We start from the raw sequence: 11239 nt of genomic DNA on the forward strand, positions 1-11239 counted from the left end.
ACCTTGTCAGGTCACCTGTCATTCTTCGTCGCCCCAAGGAGAAAAGGCAGAGCTTACTCAACCTATTCTCATAAGCCATGCTCCCCATTCCAGGCAACATCCTTGTATATCTCCTCTGCACACTTTCTATGGATTCCACATCCATCCTGTATTGAGGATACAAGAAAGGAGCACAGTACTCCAAGTGGTGTCTGACCAGGGCACTATTTCGCTGCAACATTACCTCTCTGCTCTTTAAGAATAGTATATTCTTAAACTTAGATATTTATGGGTAAGGACTGATGCAATAAAGAGTTTGCAAGCACTGCCGCCACTCCATCTGTGTGAGAGGGGCATTTAGAAGCAGAGAAAAGGACCAATAATATTGACATGGACTGGAAATAATGCAATTAACTAACAATGCTATTCCTCCTTGGTGTAGAGATTTGAGGGACTAGCAGCAAATCAGATATTACTACATTCAGCTCAGCTTCTTCTTCAGACTGCAGAAAAAACATGGAGGAAATTAAAGGCAAATCTTTACCCTGAGAGTGGCAACTGATTGGAACCCATCACACAGGATGAGTGAGAGGTGAATAGCAAGAGGTGACTGTCATAGAAGAGAAATAATGGCAGGGACAGGCTGTGAAGTATTGAATCTCATTTTTCACTAGGTCTGTTGAAATACCACTAAATAATTGAGTTTAAAGTAGAACTGATTTACTTGTCACTGATGGAGAATATCAAATATTAGTCCCAATAAATGCGAACAATAGCAGAAGAAATTCCTCAGTAGTAGAGCAATAGTTATGATCTTTGAATCCTCTTAGTCTGAAAGAGAAGTGGTGGAGGACTGGAGAATGGCAAATGCAGTTCCCTGATTTAAAAAAGGATAATAGCGAGAGTCCATGGAACTCTAGAGCAATGAGTCTTTCGTCGGTGGTCTGCAAACTATTGGAAAGGTTTCTTAACGATAGGATCTACGAGTATATGAAGAAGTAAAATCTACTCAAGGATAGTCAACATGGTTTTGTAAAGTGAAGGTCGGGTTTCACGATCCTAAGTGAGTTTTTCTGAAGACATAACAGAAGAACCTGATGTGAGTAGGGCGGTAGATGTTGTTTATATGATATTTAGCAAGGTATTTGACTAGGTGCCGCACGGGAGACTCATCTAGAAAGTCACTAGGCATGGGATCAGTGGAACCTTGACTGTTTGGATAAAAACATGGCATACAGGAATGAAGCAGAGGGTCGTAGTAGAAAGAAAAGTATTCTGCTTGTAGGTCAGTAAGTAATGGAGTGTCACAAGGATTTGTCACGGGGCGCTGCTCTTTGTGATTTTTATAAATGGCCTTAATGAAGAGGCGGAAGAGTGGGTGCGGATGGTTGCGGGTGACACGAAGATTGGAGAAGCGGTGGATGGAGCTTAGGCTTTTCGAAGGTTATAAGAGGATATTGACAGGATACAGAGTTAGGCAGAAAAGTGGCAGATGGAATTCAATCATCGAAGGACAAATCAGAAGGCTGAGTAAAGAGTTAATGGTCGGTTACTTAAGAGTGTAGATCTACAGAGAGACCTTGGGATTCAAATCCAGACATCCCTGATGGTCGGTGCACAGGATGATAGGGCAGTTAAGAAGGCCTATGGGATGCTAGGCTTTATAAAAAGGGGGAATTGAGTTCAAGAGTAGAGAGGTCATGTTGCTACTCTACAAATCTCTGGTGAGACCACAGTTGGAGTATTGTGTTCAGTTCTAGTTAACTCATTATGAAAAGGATGTGGAACCTATGGAGAGGGTTCAGAGGAGATTTGCATGGATGTTGCCTGGATTGGAAAACAGGTCCTATGAGGCAAGGTTAGCAGAGCTGGGACTTTTCTCTCTGGAGCGTAGAAGGATGATTTGTGAATTCATAGAGGTCTACAAGATGATGAGAGGCATAGATATGGCGGATTGGCAGTACGTGTTTCCCAGGGCACCAATAGCAAACACCAGAGGGCAAATGAACAAAGTTAACGAAGGGAAGTTTAGGGGAAATATCAGGGGTAAGCTCTTAACACAATGGGTTGTGCGTGCCTGGGATGACTTGGCAGTTATGCTGGTGGAGGCTAAAACATTAGGGGTACATCAGAGCCTCTTCGACAGGTACATGGATGAAAGAAAAAAAAAACAGAGGGTTCCGGGTAGTGTGGGTTTAGAACTTTTTAAAAGGAATATGTAGGACAAGGGCTGAAGAGCCCATATTGTGCTGTAGTTTTCTAGTGTCTAGTATGTAGTGCCTTTTTTTTTTATATAAAACGGGTCACAAAACCTACTCACCGCATTCCAAGAATTGGACCAACGTCTTCACTTCTTCAGCATAACGACCTTTTTTTTAACTCTACCCTCAAGAAATCAATGCTGTATTGCATTTGCCTTCCTTATTAACAACTCATCCGGCAAGTTAAACTTAGACAATCTCGTACTGGGACACACAAATCGCATTGCACTTTTGACTTCTGAATATTCTTTCTGTTTAGAATATAGTGTACGCATTTATTACTTCCTTCAAAGTTAACGATGATGCAGTTTCCTATTCTTCATTTCATTTGACACTTCCTGTATCATTCTCCGTAGTATCTGGAATCTGCTGTGCTTCTGTAGACTCTTTGCTTCCTCTACAATATCTGCCCCTCAATAGGGTTATCGTTAGGGTTTCTATTGTCTTCAAATTTTGACTCAATGCCATCAATTCCGTCATCCAGATCATTGACATGTAATGTGATAAGAAAGTGTCCCAACACCGACCCAACACTAGTCACTAGCATCGAAGTAGAAAATGCTGATTTTAGTCCAACTCTTTGCCTCTTGCCAGTCAGCTAAACTTATATTCATGCTAATATGCATCTTGTAATATTCTTTAAGAGTCCCGCGGTGAATCTTGTCGAATGCCTTCAGACAATCTAAGGAAAAAAATCCGGTAACTCTGCCTCGTGAAATCTGTCTGCTGGTTACTCAGAAATCCAACAAATCCGCCAGGCAGGAATGTTTCGTAAGTCAATTCTATTGCCTTTGTCCTGGTTTGCCATGTGTTCCCAAGTGCCCTGTAAATTCATTCTTAACAATGCATCCCGACATTCTTCCATTACTGACGTCGTTTTATTTGGTCTATAACTTAATATATTCTGCTTTTCTCCCTTCTTATATAGTGGTATGACATCTGACATTACTTGCACTAGTAGAAAAAAATTGAGTTGTACTCGCTCAGATTAACTTACTCCAGCTTCTCATGTTCGAAGCTTGCATGTTCGGTTGTCTAAAAACCACACCTATGTTCCAGGGCTCGATAATCCAGTGAATTAGAATTAAATTCTACCGATGTAAAACAAGTCATATTTGCGTCATATGTTGCATTGGTCCGATGATTTTGAACACAATTTCTGCTAAAAAATAGATCATATCAGCAGCTCTTAATCCATTGGTACACTGAATTAAATTGATTTTGTTGACATCACGGAGAATGGCAAGCTGCTAACGTTCGGTCACCTGGTTAAATGAATATATGACAGATTTGCGACAAATTTGAATGTTACGGAGTTTTATTTAGGCACTCAGCAAGACTTACAATTCAATTTGCGGTTTATTTACAGAGCTGAAAACTTAATGCAAACAGATGTTTCCACGACTCCACTTTTCAACTGCTCCCTGAATTTCCTCTGTGTCAGCATATAGATACCCGTGTTGGTGCAGGTACAGAGAAACTGTAACATGTACAGAAACGGTCGCAGGCTATACTCATATATTTGTTTGTGTAAAAGTAATTTTGAGCTTGCCAGTTAATAGCATGTACAATATGGTGGACCCATAACAATATAAAGTTGCCTGGTAGAACGAACAATCAAAATCTTTGACGTTCTCCTATTCTCCTCCTCTGGATCCTTCTTATTCTCCCCACTGTTCCTGAGCCGCTGGCGGATTCGGTTTGCCGATATAATATGACTGATTGGCTGAGTATTAAATAGAATCAAACTGATTGACAATAATGGTGTAATAATAGTGTTGACCAACTGGTATGATCTCCATAATGGTGAAGTATGGTCATCTGAATTTGTAATTCATCTCCAGGGTACGTCGTCAATGATAAGGTAAGATTCTATAACAATGTATGATGGAACACGTCTTGCAAAACTTCCTAAACCCACAATTACTATCATCAGGGGTGCTGTCCTCTCTGTGCAGTATCTTTCCCGCAGCCTTTGACTGCAGATTGTAATACAACGAACGAACGTGAAAGCCACAGTCAGACAAACAGAACACTCCATGGTTGTAGACCTCAGGACCCCTATTATGGCGCATATCAGTGTAATCAGCAAAGAAGAGGAATAAACGTAAATATTTTTCTTCTGGTCGAGGACAACACCAAAGACAAGTGCATATTAAATCAGTTGCCGCCAATCCTACCAGACAAAGGTAGGATTATTGTTTAGCTTGATATGTAAGCTAGAAATGCGTTGTTCCGGAAGAAATGGACGTTACTCTTTTGACCCAATGCCGCTTCAGGCAGGATTCGGATCGGAGAGTGGTAATGGACTGTTTCCAGCCTCCGTAACTGCCCTTGCTGTAAAACGACGGACCAGTGTGCCAGTTGTGCCCGTGACCCATTTACAAGAACATTCTTTACGTTAGAGTAATTCTGTGTACTTCTGAAATACCTTGCAAGCGTACTTTACAAACATTAATTCATCTGCTTCTTTTTTGCAATACTGTGTATTTTGTGTTAACGGAGTGTGAAGGAAATCCTTCATTGCAACATACCATATTAGTTGAGAGTGCATGAAAATCACCATATCGCTCATTCTCACACAGTGCGATTGAGAGCCTCTGACTGTGGTTTACACCAGCCTCATCAAGTACTCAGTGATACTACTTGGGTGAGTTTTGTTGTACCTGTGCATGGGGGAGGCAAAGTTACGGATAAATATTGACATCATTTCCGCCTCAGTCTCTGGAGCCAGGTGTTTCTTGTGAGACACTGCGGTGGACTGTTCGTTTTGTGTCTTTTCATTCTCCCTCTTTAGTTCGCATTCTCTGCTCTTACTGCGAGCATCAACCAACTATTTTCGCATTTCACTCTTCCAGTGAACAATCACAGGACACTTAAAAGTTTTCTCCCATTTCTCTCCTTACATCTACACTTCTGCAAGCACTTTCTTATTCCATTCCACCCACTTCTCAACATATTTCATACTTTCTGCTCCATAAAACACGCCACCGGAGTTTTCTCAAGTGTCCAGGACAGGGAGTCTCACGTGACCATTCAGACACACATTCAAGGCACTTACTCATACTTCAGAATTCACTTTCTCACGGAATCGCTTCTTTCGTGCATCAAGGAATCGAATCTAGCGCAAAACACTCTCTATCCATCATGAGGCAATAGGATTCAATCCAACATGAGGCACTCACTTTCCTTATTGAATCATGGGATCCAGCCCGGCCGAGGCAGCTACTGTTTCCATCTGTTCAAACACTTGATTGAAGCCCATCTAATGCTCCTGTGTTACTGTTGCAGCTTTCGACATTTGACAAAGGTGTTGGACTACTCCCCACAGAAGGAATTCTGTGTGAGGACTGATCAGCTAGTGGGGATGAATTCCTTTCTATTGTACAATAATTCAAGGGTTCGGTATCTCAGTACAAGTATGTATACATTATGCAACCTCGAGATTCGTCTCCTAACGAGCAGCCACAAAAACAGGGACGCCCCCTCTCAAAGCATAGAAATAGGAAGACCGTCATCACCCTATGTCAGAGAGAACATAAACGCAAGCAAACACCATTCTGAACTGAATTCCGCTAGCGAGCCCACAGTTCAAAGCAGAGCCGAGTGAACTTGGGGAACAGTAATATGAGGGCCTTGGCACCCTGATATTTTCAGTTTGGTCCGGCACCTCAATCGATGGCCAAACTTCGGGTCTAATCGCCTCGATACGCCCTGCGGCCTGGACCTCGTCGCCTCGATCTGATTCCCGATTAAGCACGGCGATTATGGTTCCGTCCAGGCATCGAGTTCAGTTGAATCGGTATGCGCTGGTGCCCGAGCGTCACCACCTCCATTCGGCCTTCGGCACGGCGCTGAAATAGATCGAAACTTGAGTCCGTTTCCCTCGTGGCGACCGGACCGCTTCCTCACCTTGCCTCGGTTCTTCCACTGCGAATTACCTTAATGACCTTATGGAAATTACAGATTATTCCTTGCAGTAATCGTTAACCAGAAAAAAGCTGATTTAACAAAAATGTATTTCGTCTTTCATTAGCCACCAGGCAGAAATCACTTAAATGCAGCATCATCATCTTAAACGCGTTTCGAATCAACACCCACAGAGATTATCCTGAAGTCACCCATAGTGATAACCCTGATTTTGTTCCTTCCAATAATCTGTCTCTGTGACTGATGGAGATGAGGTTGTGTAACATAATCCCATCAGATTGATTGCCCGTTGTTAAATTTGTAGACTCACTCTTAATGATTCTCACATTCAACTGAACACATCTCAATCCATCGGTCCTGTCGTTTATATCCGTGAGCTCCTGCCCATTTATAATACAGTTTTATTGAGCATGGCATCTGCCTCAGATTCAAGCCCTCCATTCAGTGACTGGTGTTCTGATTCACATCCCCCTGTCAATCTCGTTTCAAACCTACCGGGGAGCAGTAATGAACTTTAATATACTGACCCTCCTCCAGTGAAGCTGCAAACTATCACTCTTGTACATGTCATCCCTGCACCAGGAGGATTCCCAGTGATCGGGTCAATGCAAGCTCGCTTTTCCCTCGGAGGCGGGGTGGGACTCCAAATGGAGATCAGGTGCTGAGGCTGGTTGGTGATAAAGTTTAATGAGAACACAAAGGGAAAATTTATTCACTCAGATGTTGGTGCTGGTACGAGCTGCCAACACGTGATGCATGCAAGTTTGATGTCAACTGTTAAGGGAAGTTTAAGTAGGTACATGGATCGTAGGAGTATGGAGGGATCTGTTCCCAGTGCAGGTCGATAGGAGTGGGCAGATTAAAGGATTTGACACAGATTAGATGGACCGAATGACCTGTTACTGTGCTGTACTTTTCTATGGCGATATGAATCTATGATCTAAAATCCTGAACCTCTGCCCCTGCACCAGCTCTTCGGTCACTCATTCATCTGCTCTAACTTTCTCTTCCTACCCCCACTACCACACGGTACTGGGAGTCACCCGGAGATTACAACCCTTCAAGTTCCGCTCTTTAATTTTTTCCCTAACTCTCTATATTCACAGAACAGGGCATCATCTCTTTTCTATCTGTCCATTGTTACCGACGAAAACCATCACCTCCGGCTGAATAAACGCTGACCCCCTTGAGAGTGTTCTCCAGCTGCTCGGAGAAGTCCCTGACCCTGGCACCAGGGAGGGGACACTTAGGTTTATGATGGTGCTGGCGATTCACAGCGATCACTTGTCGGTATCAAACAAAACCACGAACTAATTTATGAATCACACATTCTCAGCAAAACGATCACTGTAATCAAAATGCTGTTGCTTGCCATTCGGAGTTGAGTTTTCAGCCGTCTAAACGAACTGGAATTTTTGCGGTGTGAACTGCAGTTTTGAAGCTCAAAGACGGTTGTGCGTGGCGAATCTAGACGATGGGGCCCGGGCCGGAGAGTGGGGAATGAGACAATGTTTGGCCGCTCCTGGAGCAGACTTGGAGGTGATTCGATGTGACAGAGCAGAGGCGAGACAAGCGAACGTAATGCAGAGTATTGCCTGACCTGGCTTTAACCCAGTGAGCCCCAGAGCCACTCTAATCTCCTCAGCTTCTCCTTCATTCTGAGGACAGCAAAGCAAAACCATCCGGTCGCACCTCATCACGGAACGGCCACATGCCAGACAACATCCCGGTGAATCTGCTCTCCACTGTCAGGGAGGTTCTTTGCTGCTACCTGGGATTGGTGGGGGGAGGGGTACCAGCGCACCAGGTCACAGATCACAGTGCATTCCTGTCCTTCCTATAGGGTGTCGCCCAGAACTGCACACAGTACTCCAGCGGTGTGGGAAACCAAATATTAGCAAGCTGGTGCCTGACACCTCTTTGTTAATCTAATATCTCCTTATTTTCTGTCAATAATTACCACAGCACCCAATAGGCTCACTGTCCGTAATTAAAAATTTCAGCGACAAATCAGCTAATATTACAAATCGTTGGCATTAACATTGTCCTGATGAGGGTTCTACCCAAATCTGAGTCTATTTCCTACATCGCATCGACAGTCCAGTAGACCATTTCATATGTCTGTTTGGTTTTATATCTTGCTCTTTATTTCCCTTTTTAAATATTTGTTATTTTCCTTTCCTTCGACCCGGTGTGGAGATGAGACTTTCCCCACATATACCATCCACACATCCACCTCCCCCCAGTCGAGCATTTTCATGAATTATTTGTATCATTTGAAGGCTTTTCATTAGCTGCTCTGATTGACAGCTTATTCGGACCCCATTCTTCGCACTGGTGGTATGTCTTACAACAGGGTATAGTTTTCTTTTCGGCCAGTCATTCAGAGTGGTGGTGGATTGTGAAGAAATGTCATCAGAATTTACAGACGCCTCACAGCCCGGAATGTGTTGTTTGTCCAATATTGATTAATCTGAGGATTAACAATATATCGATGGTGTTGGGCCTGGGCTGAGATTGGCTTTATGTTTAGATGATGGTGTATGTGGAAATGGGGTTGCAATACTGCCTATATGGTAAGGTCTGAACAAGCAGTGTTAACAACAATTGAAGAATGGCCTTTGGACGGGGTTTTAAATGTTCTGCGTCTAAATCGAATTGTGTGTGTTTTTCAAAAGCAAACACGTTGAAATCTGCAGATGCTGGAAATTCAAACAGCACACATAAAATGCTGGTGGAACACAGCAGGCCGGGTATAATCTATAAGGTGAAGCACTGTCGACGTTTCGGGCCGTACTGCATCCGCAAAGCAAACAGCATTATGAAGGAACCCATGCACCCCTCATACAAACTCTTTTCCCTTCTGCCACCTGGGAAAAGGCACTGAAACATTCGGGCTCTCACGACCAGACTTTATAACAGTTTCTTTCCACAAGCAATCAGACTCCTCAATACTCAGGACTTGACTGACACCTTACTTCCCTATTGTCCTGCTTATTATTTATTGTAATGCCTGCACTGTTATATGCACTTTATGCAGTCCTTGTTAGGTCTGTAGTCTAGTGTAGTTGTCTATTTTCCTCTGTTGTTTATTACGTAGTTCAGTCTAGTTTTTGTGTCATGTAGCACCATGGTACTGTAAAACGTTGTCTCATTTTTACTGTGTACTGTACCAGCAGTTATCTATGCAACAGAACTAATGGCCATTATCATAAGTCTGCAATGGGTTGAACAAGTCAAACAGAGTTGTAATCTGCCCAGACCCTGCCTCGGTACTGCGGAGTTTGTCATCGAAGTCTTTAAGAAGACCATAGCTGATCTGTTGATGGAAGTGTTTTATGATCTGTATGCTCTGAAGTGAACGGGAAGAACACAGAATACAGAACATAGAAAGTTACAGCACATTACAGTCCCTTCGGCCCACAATGTTGTCCAGACCACGTAACCTATTCTGGAAACTGCCTAGAATTTCCAACATGCTCCTAAAAGACCCTATTGTATCCGCCGCTACCACCACCGCCGGCAGTGCTTTCCACTCAGCACCACTCTCTGAGTGAAAAAAAATAACCCTGACATCCTTCCAATATTTATTTCCAAGCTCCATAAAACTATGCACCTTCGTGTTAGCCATGTCACCACTGGGGTGCGGGGGAAGCCTCTGGCTATCCACAGGATCAATGCCGCTCATCATTGTATACATCTCTATGAGGTTACTTCTCTGGCTCCGTCGCTCAGGGGAGAAAGGGCTAAGTACACTCCCCAGAGTGTGCAATTTACATTGGCAGCTACGCATCTGGGCGTGTCGGGTAATGAAAGGGCAGATGTTACAGCTAAACAGACACTTGCTAAGACTGAGGTGGATATTATAGTTCATATGGGAAAGAATGTTCAAACGTTGTACTAGGTTGCCTGCGGTTGGGAAATAGCAGATAGATTGGAATAACAGTTCCACAGGGAGGTGGTATTATAGTTTGTTTCCATCAGTCCAAGAGTGGCAGCTTCTGGGAAAGAATAGGAGGGAAGATGTGTGTTTCGTGAGACTAATGGTCGGACATAAGGGTTTACACTCCTCATTGGCATTTGTTGGGCAGCAGAGGATCGTGTCACGTGATTTTTGTTATGGTGAAAATTATGGTGGAACATGTGATCATGAATTGCCACAGATATTATTTGGAACGTAGGAAGCTGTTTAGGCATGTAATGGGTGGAACAGGGGCGCAGAATTTGCAGGATATACTGGCAACTGGTGCAGGGACGGTTATGTCGTGTTTGACTGCATTCAACGTTTTAGATAAAATAGATTTGTGACGTAGTATCTGATCCCCATCAAGCTTCCCTTCGTATTTCATTACAGTAACTGGCGCTAATGCACCTGATGGGAGAAAATAGGAGGAGAGTATAATGTTGAGGCGGGAAAAGGCAATAAAAGTGACTTGACCTGTTTGTCCTGCAACCAACACGTGCTGCGGTGGTTACCAGCTCATTGGTGCCCCCTGGCGGCGGTTGAGTGTAACACAAGAAGCAGACCTACAATGGCCTCTGAGGCAGCTGGGTGATTTATTGACCTCAATATGCCTCTCTGTCACATTTTCCGACCCAGGAGTCCGGATGTTTCGTTCACGTCATCGTGCAAGTTAAATAAATCTACAACTTGATATCCTCATGATTCGGTTGACGGCATTCCCGACTGCAGGGAACAAAGTTATTTTGGGTATTTAATGATGATTCCGTTTCAGTCTGCAAGAATCAGACAAGTGATATCTGATGGAAATATTTTCTGCTTAATTTGACGTGAATGCGAATTTCCGAAAAATTCCTGTTTTTATTCAGGACTAATGTGCAGTTTTGCATTTGGTGAAATATTTACATTATCCACTGTTGCGTCGGTCTTTTAAATTAATACTTTGACTTAAAAAGTCTGTTGCTGCTCTTTGCCTTAAATTCCTTCAATTTTGCGGGTCAATGGTGTGGGACGGTCAGACAGTCCCGTCTCCTTTTCTCCCTGACGCAGCTCCCCACAATGAGATTAAGTGGAGGAGAGGTCAGAAATATCTTCATATACAGAAGGT

Source organism: Hypanus sabinus, chromosome 31 (genome assembly GCF_030144855.1).
Source record: "Hypanus sabinus isolate sHypSab1 chromosome 31, sHypSab1.hap1, whole genome shotgun sequence".
Taxonomy (NCBI): Eukaryota; Metazoa; Chordata; class Chondrichthyes; order Myliobatiformes; family Dasyatidae; genus Hypanus; species Hypanus sabinus.